At 33.6% G+C, this 11,393-nt stretch overlaps 1 long non-coding RNA gene across 1 annotated transcript in view; it reads right to left on the bottom strand.

Moving 5' to 3' along the window:
* LOC118743072 overlaps positions 1 to 11,393 on the bottom strand; it is a 94,143-nt gene that overhangs the window by 16,000 nt on the left and 66,750 nt on the right. The window contains exon 2 of the long non-coding RNA XR_004993420.1: positions 8,589 to 8,609. This is a non-coding gene — a long non-coding RNA (uncharacterized LOC118743072). The remainder of the gene's footprint in view (positions 1 to 8,588; positions 8,610 to 11,393) is intronic.

An 11,393-nucleotide genomic window follows, 5' to 3' on the forward strand; every position in this document is an offset into this window, starting at 1 on the left:
ATACATAAAATTGATGTATCGAGTGCCGTGGTTATAAGAATTTTCGAAAATTTGTACGATAATAAAATAGAAAAATTAGGCCAATTTTGGCTATACAAAAACCACTTGCACATGCACTTAACATAAAAATAACAAAACGAGCGGTTCATCCGCTTGAAGTTAAAGATATGAATTATAGATTCCGTAAGTTTCATATTTATTATTATTCCTGAGTAACACAAGCTGCTTACTCAAAACAGTCAAAACGCTAGAGCCGATTAAATTTCACAAAAAATTAGTAAAAAAAACACGTAATTTTAAGACGTTGCCATTATTCAGAGGCATAGACTTATACGATTTCTTTGCTTGCATTAAAACTGTAATTTTTTCCCTTCAAAATGCGGCCTCAAGGGGGTACATATCTTAAAAAGGAAATATTTTAGAGCTAAATTTGATAAGCATAAAAAAACGCGATTTTTCAAGCTTTTGATTCGGACAAGCGGAAATGAGGGTTTTTAAGAATTTAATTTTGCATAAATTCTGTTCTTTGGAACCGTAAGGAAGAGTTTCTCAAAGTTACAGCAAAATCTAAAATGGGTCCGCGACTTCAATTAGACTATTTTATATGGAACGACTCCTCTTTATTATCAAGTCCTTTCATAGTATAAGCAAAGTCGAGATAATTTGACCCCGCTAATCTCGATTTGGGCGAGTTTTTTTATATAATCTGTATCGATAGGGGTATTATCTCTGGTACTTAGAATTTCTATAGAGTTACCAACTGTCTAAAATAATTTAAGGGCCGCACCGTTCGTTGGATTACAAAAACTTAGGTGTCAAATGAAAAGTATTGACCTCTAGATGTTCAGTATAATATGCTTTTTTGGGTAGGGTTGCCACCTTTTTAAAAATTATAATATCTTTATCGTTCCTTGGAGTAAAAAATGAAGAACCAAGTGAAAAGATATGGGCTCCGGATCCGCAATATTTTATGTTTGGTGGGCTGCCACCTTTTTAAAAATTACTACCCTACATATATTGTGTGAAGGCATTTTTTTTTAGTGGCATCACACTTGCATAGTTCATTCAATTTTAAAAATGTGCAATAAGATTTTCTTTTTCGAAGAGGGTTGCCACCTGTGCGAAAAATTATAAGATGTAGGCTGTTTGTTGAATTACAAAAAATGATGTGTCAAATGAATGGGATTGGCCTCCCGATATGCAAAATGTATTCTTTTTTGAGTAGGGTCGCCACCTGTTTAAAAATTGTAATATTCGCACCGTTCGTTGGACTAAAAAATGAGGAACAAAGTGAAAGGCCATGATCTCCGAATGTGCAATAAGCCTATTCTAGTAGGGTTGCCACTTATTTAAAAATTAGTACCTTTTAGAAGTCAAGAAATCGTGAAGAAAAATTGTCAAATTAGCTGATGTTTTATTTTATTTGTTTGCAACGTTTTTCCATATTCTACTTGAATCATTTTTTCATTACTTTTATACTATTTTTGGTTCACATTTTTGGTCACATTATTTATTAGAACCACCATTCGCTTTATACATACACTTCACTTCAACTGTCAGTGGATTGCCTTAAGCACACTTTCTTTCCTTTGCAGTTCATTTCATATTTCAGTTGGCCGCGTTTCACATATATTTTTCGCCAGTATCTAAAGAATTCAAAAAATAAAAAATTAACAGAACGAAAACTACATATAAAACCGCATTGCATGCTGTTAATGTCGACAGTCAGTTCTCTGTTTTTAAAGTGTTGCTAAGATTTACGCGTTTTCTGGCATACTCATGCAATGGTAATGTGCAAGAATCTTCTTTGCCACTCAGCTCGCCAGGCTGTTCTATAAATCATTATGAAGCCTTAGGAGAGAGACCGAGTTTATTTAAGTTGATTTAAAAGTAGTTATGTACCCCAATTATGACTGAATGTGATTTGATGTAGACCATTATGCAGATTTCATAAAATAAAAAATTTAATTATTTACACTGTGTTTCGTAAGATTGTGTGCATCGGACTACTGCTCACCAGTAGGGCATTTGAATTTGTGTATAAATATATGTACACAGTTGTTTTACAGCAAACGAGCAAAGCACTATGACTTGATATAAAGAGATCTCTATTTGGTTACAAATCTTCTTTGATTCACATGCGTTTTGGAACGTCGCGAGATCCCTTGGCTGAATTCTATTTTAGTCATTTCATCTACGTTTTGTGATCCTAGGAAGTCAAGACAAACATGGGACCAAGTGATTCATGACATGCAGTGACCAGCAGAAGAAGCTGTTCAATGACTTCGAGTCTAGTAAAGTTCGCCTTATTTAATTTTTTTTGGGGCAAAGTAATGTTCCACTTCTATCTTCAGTCATGTATTATAATTTCGCAAAATGGGGCTCCGACGAAGGATCCGGGTCCAATGACTTTCTGCATAGCCCTGTGTGCTTTTAGGGCGGAGGGAACCGCCCTGCTGTCAATGCGTCACTAATGCAGCATGAATCCAAAAAAAAGACCTACCATCAAACATTGGCTCTTATTAAAGAATAGTGAGTAGTTACCATTTTTACTTTTATGTGTAAAATTTAAATCGTTTCGAATATTTACAAACTCAAACTTTTTTAAATGAATTATTCCGACCAACGCCAACAAATTTTCGATGAAACCAAATTTTAAACTCTCAAATTAATATTTAATTTGAATGCATTTAAATAAATTATGAATACGAGAAAATGCTCTGTTTTTTCATAATTAAACGCAAATGCAGACATATAACTATACATACAAATGCATGCACAAACATATGTATGTGCATACATCTACATATATTTAACAGCTTATTCATTATTCACCTGCTATAAATTTGGTAGAGCGTATCATCATCATTATTTCTGTTGTTGGTGTTATTAGTACGGCTACTGCTGTTGCTGTAGAGTTTTCCTCCATTTCGACCCGAAACAAAAGCGAGTGAAATTAAAGTGTAAAATTGAATTAAAATTGCAAAATTCAATAAACATGCAAATTATATGTGTGCTCATGCTACTGAGCGTTGCTTCTGCACTCAAAACAACGACGCTTTCACACACAACAACAAACAATGGGCGGTCAGGCACGAGAACAACGAACGATAAGCCACATGTACACTTCATTACAGCTATTCATATTGCATGCATTGCTTTTGTTGGTGTTGGTGTTGTTGTTGTTGCTGCGGATACTGTTGATTGCCTAGAGCGTTTCGCAGCTGCCATCGAATTGCAACGCTGCATTTGAACAACTGCGCTGCCAGCTGAGCTAGCCTTTTACCCGCGAAGTCAATGCGCACAAAGTTTGCAGCCCCTAAATACGCATATGGGTATGTGTGTGTGTACATACATACTTACAAATACATACTCACAAAATATTTGCAAGCAACATAGCATTGGCCACACGCTTTTAGTCATTATCCTTGCCACGCGTTCACATTTTAATTGGTTTGAATTGATTTAACGCAATTTCGTTTGTTGGCCACTCTATTTGGCGAAGCATTTCACTATGATTAACAATGGCTTTGTTTCGTGGCGATTGGGTGCTGGAGGGGTGGCGGCATATTTTGTACGTTGCCGTGTACATACCTACTAAAATAAATTGCCTATTGCAATGTATGTACATATATACCAAATACATAAGTGAGTTGAACTTTTGCCCGCTATGACGATATGACACCTACATATGTGCCTACCGATAAGCTCTAGTGTATATTTGCTTTCTGGCAGCTTTTATGACATAGTTGTTGCATGCGGTAAGTTGCCTTTGAAGCATGAATTTTAGAAAGTCATTACTTGCCATATTCAATTTTTCCACAAACTGTGCATTTACGGTGGCAGCCAAGTGCAATTAGTATGCATGTATGCGTGTGAAATTATCCTGCTATGTATTTTCCCTTTAAAAATGGCTGGACTCTGCGGTCTATTTGTGCCATATTGGAGTACTTACAAAGGGCTCCGCTGTAATGCTGTAGCGGCCCAACTCGTGTCTCTACACCAGCTGTAGGTAACTAACCAGCTCTAAAAAAAAAATAAATGGCAAGTACCGCAAAGTGTGTAACTCTACTTTTCACTATTATCAAAATTTTCAGTTTAGCGTGTATAATTTTTGAAGCAATTAATAACTTTTTAAGTAAATATGTATTTCATTCTACAAACAATTACGAATAATTTGATATCTTAGCAAGAGGTGTGCTTCCAGAATAAACCAGCTTTTAAAGATTTTTATTCCAAAAACATCTTAATTGAAGGCACATTTGGAAAATACGTCAAAACGATCTAAATCTTTTTTTAACTACTAGTCTTTATAACATTACATTAGTATACCTGTAAAATTCTTCAAAAATTTGTTTACTAGTGTGTAAATCTATATTTATATATATATAATATTATATATATATATATATTATAAATAAATATTTACGACTTTTAATGAGGATCCTTCTTGTAGTGAGAATATTTCGAGCGAGGTATCAAATCAACTTTTTTTTAGACAAAGGTTCTGAAAGTTTCTCCTATTTAATTGAGGCCTTCTGTTTTGCCAGAATGGCTCTACTTTTCCAGGTAGTGGTACTTGAAACTTTGCTTAAATTTTAACTATTTTATAAATAACTCCCTCAGTTTTGAAGAGAAAATGCCTAACTTCACAATTTTTACGTGATTGCAATAAATGAGGTATCAGTTTGTTTGAAAATAAATGATATTTTAGGCAATGCTCCGTATTTTGAAATTCTGGAATTTATCGATGGTCAACATTTAAAAAATTAAGAAAAATATGGGGTTTTTTTACCCGATAAAAAATTCCAACAAGCGAAGTCCGATAATAGATTATTGTATGCCATTTAAAGTCATATATATCATCTTCTCAACTCATATTAGATCTTTGAAATCGAATCAAAAATAGTCATTCAAAAACTCATGAATCTACAAAATCTTTCTCATAATCGTTTCTCATAAAAACGAATACAATTAGGGGTAGGGTCATGAAATTTCCAAAAAAAAAACATTTTCGATGGGCACCCTAATGTATATACATATGTATGTATGTACTAGTATACAAACATTATAATGAGAAATTTTGTTTACACGCACAAATTACAAACATGATCATGTTATTTAGCACATAACAGGGCAGTTAATTAAGCGTAATGAAGTCTGTCATATATGACAATGGAATTACAAAACCGTAATTGGCGCATGAAGCAGTGCGTAGTACCTGGTCAAAATAACAGGGTTGACTGAAAAAGGCAAAGTGAGGCAAAGTTGTATCTCCAAGACCATCCGCCCACCTCCTTTAAAATGGAGGAAAATGTTTTTTTTTATTGAAAAACGCAAATATATGACCTTCGTCCAGAAGTGGGTTAAACTGACCGGAAGTACATCTCTGGATGTTCTGCAAGTGGGCCTAAGATTATTAAATTATTTCTGAACACTGCTACACCGTTCAGTAAAATATAAGACATAAAAAAAAAACTTTCGGTCAGGGCTTTACGGATATGATTTATGTTAATTAGTTACCCGTTTCTAGGCGTCCGGGAATGAATTTTGTCCGCCTAGCTTGTTCCACACGACACACTGTGCGGCTTAATTTCAGGTCACTATGTATTCCGTTGGACCGACGCTCCAACAATGGTTAACGCCAACGAGCACGCTATGCAAAAGCTATCGCGATGAGAATGAGGAGGAAGCAATTAGTTACTTTGTGTGGCGATATTCAGATCTGTAGTCAAGGCGGCACAAACACCTCGGCTCAGGATTTTCACCACTCTGTCAGAGAACTATAAGGCGTGGCTATATCTTCTTTTAACTGGATACATTTAATCCAGTGATTTTTCGTTTTTTTTTTTTCAAATAATTTATTTTCTCAAGCTGTTAGGGATCTTCGTTTGAACGTAATCTCTTAAAAGTTTGAAAACAGGAAATATTTAATCTCAAGAAGCTAAAGTGGAGAATATTGTGGATGCAGTTGCGCTGCGAACGGCCAAAGTCATAGATTTTTGTTATAGGCTGTATATGAAATTCACTTTTTCCATTTTCATCGCAATTCACGAGATTGTCAAGGGCTAAAAGTTGCATTAAATTTTGTGCACTTATTTATTAAACAAATTCATATTTGAGTTTAGATACGAGATAATGCTAAAAAATGGCACGAAGTGCTGAAAACATTGTTATCGTGTATGTATTTGCTACACAAACATTTTGTTCGTAGTTACAGTAGAAGCCCCACCGGAAGCTGCAGCTATGTATGTATGTGAATGTGCACTTAGCAGCCATGGGCAAGTATTTAATTAAATACTTATATTACAAAGTAAATAACTGTATCGCCAACATTAAAGTAGGTGACAGGAAGTTACATTAACTAGAAAATTGCCAAGGAGATAAAATGAGAAGTTGTTTTATGTTAGGTACATGGCATTAGATGGAAACTATTGGTACGGTGACCATTCGTACCGATTTTAGCGGGCCAGTACTGATTTTGAGAAAATTGTCCCGCTGAATATTTTTCAAATGTCGGGACGTGTAATAGTCATATTTGTACCGATTAAATACCGCTTTTTAGTGTTTTCTTTTTTAATTTAATAAGAGACTCCTTGTACTCTGGCCCAAAAACAATTTTACGTACAAACTTGGCAGCATTTTCGTTACCACAAAGGACATACAATATAAGGGAGCCGGCCTCCTTATTTTCAATGATATTGGTTATGTTTTGTTCTGTCTAACTGGTATTCTCGCTAAATTACAGTCTATCATTCTTGTATAATTTTTTTGTAAGTTTTTTATAATTATTTGTTAATTTTTTTAATGAAACGATGCTAACTTGAATTTAGGGAAATTATAAAAATAATACCAATTGCCTCAAAAAAAATCAAAATTACTAAAATTCGACAAAATTTCATGAAAATTTTGAGTTTTTTAATTCTATTTCTGAGAAGCATTCTAAGTAGGCAGTTTTGTAGCCCATTCAATTCAAAGTGCAAATTTTAAGTAGCTAGGACTTACCATTGATTTTTGGTAAGTTTGTTTCGTGGAACGTGTTGCTCATTTTCTCCATACAAAAAAAAATCTTGAACATACTTAGAACGAAAATCAATGGTCCAAACTAGAGATGGGCACGGGACTAAATATTTAATCCCGACCCCGCCCATACCGAAATTCGATTTTTAAGTCCAGAACCCGCCCATACCGACATTTTTCAGAATTGTACCGCGGGTCCCGTGGATCCCGATATCTATCTCTAAAGCAGGCTACACACGGACAACAAATTGAGGTTTGCAAACCGATCGAAGGTTCCCATAAATGTTCATGTCTTTCATATTAATTTGAAATAATAAAAATAATAATGAAGGATCTGGCATCTTCCTAAAATTTTTTTTCTTTTTCGTCTCAATATAACGTTAAACATATTTCAAACATCGTTTTTAAGGAAAATTTTGTGAATTTGCGGGGGTTGCGGTTTTATCGGGAGTGTCGGGAAAGGATTTTGGTCCCGTCCCGCCCGCCATATTTTTACAGATCTTCCCGATACCGCCCATCCCGGGCAATTTTAAATCAGTACCGCGGGTCCCGCCCATCTCTAGTCCAAACTACTTCAAGCTTGCACTTTATAAAACTACTAAAATTTAATGGGCTACAAAACTGTGTACTCAAAACAATTCTAGAAAATCTGATACAAAAAAAAATTTTAAATTTTGATCAACATTTGTTAAAACTCGTCAAATTTTTATAAATATTTTATAAAAATTGAAATTTTGTTTTAAATGTTTTTTCTTATTGCGATTTCGTGTCTACCGATAAATGCCACCTTCTCTTTGCCCTCTACATACAAACACAAGGAAGAGGGCGATAAGAAGGCAACAATTTTTGTAGAAACGGAATCGGCATTAGATAGTAAGTTATATTTTCATAAAAAAAAATAATTAACATTTTTTTTAACAAAGAAAAGTAGCCAAAACTTGCTAAAATGTCTTTTCCCTATTTACATTCTCGCCACCGTATATATTAAGTTTTTTCTTTTTGTTTTGTTTTAAATAAAAGTGTATTAAAAGATGTTACATATATCTTTGTATTCTAAAAAAAAATTAAGTTCGGATTCGATGCTTTAGAAATGTCCCGATTTTTGAACAAAGAAATCTGGTCACCGTAACAGTTGGCAATAGCTTAGAAATCAATATGCAAGAAAAAACTATTTTAAAATGAATTGGTTAACTGATTCTTTAAATTCATTCTCGTATAGAAAGCTGAGTGTAAGAAATCTTTTCGATGATGTTAGTATGAATTCTAAAACCCGTGCTGGTCTAAAGCTTCATTAAAGCAACTTCAGGGATGCTTAAAGGATATCGTACTCAGATGTGAACACACATACGTATATATGGGCTTGTAATTTTGTAACAGATAATAAGCACAAAAGCACAAAAAAAACTCAGCACAGTATAATGTATTTACTAAGTATTTTATACCAAATTACCATATCACTAAAAATTCGAACCCTGCCAATGTAAAGTTTCTTGTGATTACGTGGTGCATATCGGTTTGCATTTATACTTACCGCTGCATAATAAAAATGTATGTATTTGATTACTTACCGACAAAGACGTGTAGCTTTTCTGAAATGAAAGAAAAAGTTCGTATAAATAATGGTTTGGTTGCAAATCGTAACAAAACCTAAAACCTAAAACACCGATATTTATTCAGCTATTTCTACTTTTCTAATTTAATTCGCAACTAGAAAACTTTGAACTGTTAAAACCAGAGACCCAGGATTCATCTCTGATAGGAATGGCGCTAAAAGGTCATAGAATTTATAGCAATGCCCCCAAAAATGTTTTCTCTATTAGCTGTCCTCATTCAGATCCTAGAAAACGGCGCAGGTAGACCACGTGGCCAGTTGTTGGTAAGCTTTATGAAGCAATATAAATTGAAGGCTGCATCAAACTTAAATCGAAATATCGCAGAAAATGTATTGATAGCGTCATCAACCTTCCCACTCACAAGACAAACCCCCCCCGTCATTTCGAATTCAACAAAAATCTTATATTCCACTAATCACAAAACCTAATAATTTAAACTTCGTTAAGCTTACTCAACGCGACCTAAATAAGCATAAATACATACATGTTCAAATATGAAAATGCGACACCTGTTACTTGGCATAAATTAACATTTAGGCTTTCGCACTCTAAAAAAAAATAAATCTACTCATCTAACACCGACAATGATTATCGATTTTCCCGGAAAAACGTATGCCAGATAAATTCGAAAAGCAAGGAAGAATGCAAAAATATGTCTACATACATAAAGATAAAAGCAAAGGCAGAAAAGTAAATAAGTAGTAAAAGAATGTACCACATGGCGTCGAACAGAAGTGATTATGTTGTAGTTTTCAACTTCCCTCCGGTTGCTTGCGGCTGCTAATATAAAATGCGCGAGATTCAAAAGTGATGGATGGTAAGCGAAGTGAAGAGGCGTAGGCGTGCCACTAGAATGCCAAAGCATTAAAAAATATATTGAAAAAATATACTCGTAAACATAGGTTTATGTGTGGAAAATAAAAAGGAGGAGGATGCAATAAAAAACACGAACAATAATGTTGGGCGGCCTGAACGAAAGGATAGAGTCAACACGAAGACAGGCACGTGGAGTCATAATGTAAGAGGCGGTGAGGGAGAACGAGAGATAAATGTGGGGAACATCGACGCTCTGTAGGGCTACATACTTATAAACTTGTCGACAGTTTATAAGCTAGTCGGCTGATTGCCAGCTGTTGCCTACAGAATTTACTAGTAACAAAATTTTATATGAAGGGAGTCTAGAGACCGCGTCGATGCTATGTAGAACCGCGAATGGGGAACAATGTCTTACGCTACTTACTTCCCTTCGCCCTAATACAACTGCTTTGGCGTTTCTATCACATTTCGCGTGCATCAGTAGAGCATAAGGTGGTTTGTCTCCGTGAGTTCGTCGGATGTTGACGGGCGAAAAAACGCCCATTGCGCTGCACTAAATTGGAAGGAATATGCATATCACAATCTACAAGCTTGATACATACATATGTTTGGCTGTGTGTGGCAATGTGAGCAAGCACCGGCTTTCGATATTATTTTATGAAGTTCCTTCCTTTTTCCGTTATGCGAGCAAACTTCTCTACCCACACACCTGTATGTGCTCTTCTCAAACTTCTAGGAATTATCCTTTTGTAAGTGTGTAAGTAAACAAAAAAAATACATATGTACATCTTAAGATAGAATGCTTCGTCTACGCTATGATGCCTGCAGTGAGTGCTAAATACGACTAGTTCATTCAGTGGTATGAACTGATGCCTAGGCTGACTAGTTTGGCAATTTTGAGCAGTTTCGAGCAAGGGTTTTTTTTCCTTGTTTTTATTTTTAATTTACTTAGTTTAATTTTTAAAATCTGTTGTTTTATAAAGAAAAATGTATATTTCTCCATTTTGTATAAATTATTTTACTTTTTTGAATTGTATGTGGAAATTGACAGAAAATTAAAAATCATTTTCCGTTTGAATTGCTGGTGAAACCGGCTGTAACATTATACATATTTTTTTAATTTAATTTTTTTTTTCATTTTCCTTTTATTTTTAGATTTTATTGTTTTAAAAAGAAAAACATTTTTTAACTTAATTTAATTTTTAGATAATAAATTTATTGTTTTTATTCTTTGTTTAAAAAAATAATTAAAATTAAAAGTTTTTAATGTATTTTTTTCTTACGGTTTAATTTTTATTCCTTTTTAATTTAATTTCTTTTAATTTTTTCATTTTAAAAAGAAAAAAATTTTATTTCATTTGATTTTCATATACGTAATAGTTTTTTCTTTTATTGATTTAATTTTCTTTTAGTTCTTTGTTTTAAAAAGGAAAATATTTTTTTTTTCATTTTTAATATTTTTATTGAGCTTTGTACCACGATTGTTTATTAGGAAAAATTTAAAAAGCAACAAAGTCTAAGCAGTAGAAGTTATAGCACTATTTCGGAGATCACCACATCTCCTCATCAGAGTTCTTTTTTCTAGACTTCAGCAGGGATCGAACCTGCGTAATCGATGTTCAAAGTCAGAAGCGTTAACCACTGAGCTATGTACATCCCGTAAACTTTTGTTGCTAATTCATTTTCCTTATTTTTTTTCATTTGGTTTCTAAGAAGTTATTTCCTTTTATTTAAATTCTTTTTTTTTAATAAAATTTTCTTTTAAATGTTAGATTTTATTGTTTAAAAAAAACATATATATGTATGAATTTTTTTAATTTAATTTTAAGACACTTGTTTTGTTAACTTTTTAATCGTTTTATTTTTTTTTTTATGTTTAACTTGTAATTTTAATTTTTTATTATTTTATTCAGAAACACATGAAAAAACTTAGGCGACATTTTT

This window comes from Rhagoletis pomonella, unplaced genomic scaffold, assembly GCF_013731165.1.
Source record: "Rhagoletis pomonella isolate Grant_MI unplaced genomic scaffold, Rhpom_1.0 Rhpom_scaffold_00007, whole genome shotgun sequence".
Taxonomy (NCBI): domain Eukaryota; kingdom Metazoa; phylum Arthropoda; class Insecta; order Diptera; family Tephritidae; genus Rhagoletis; species Rhagoletis pomonella.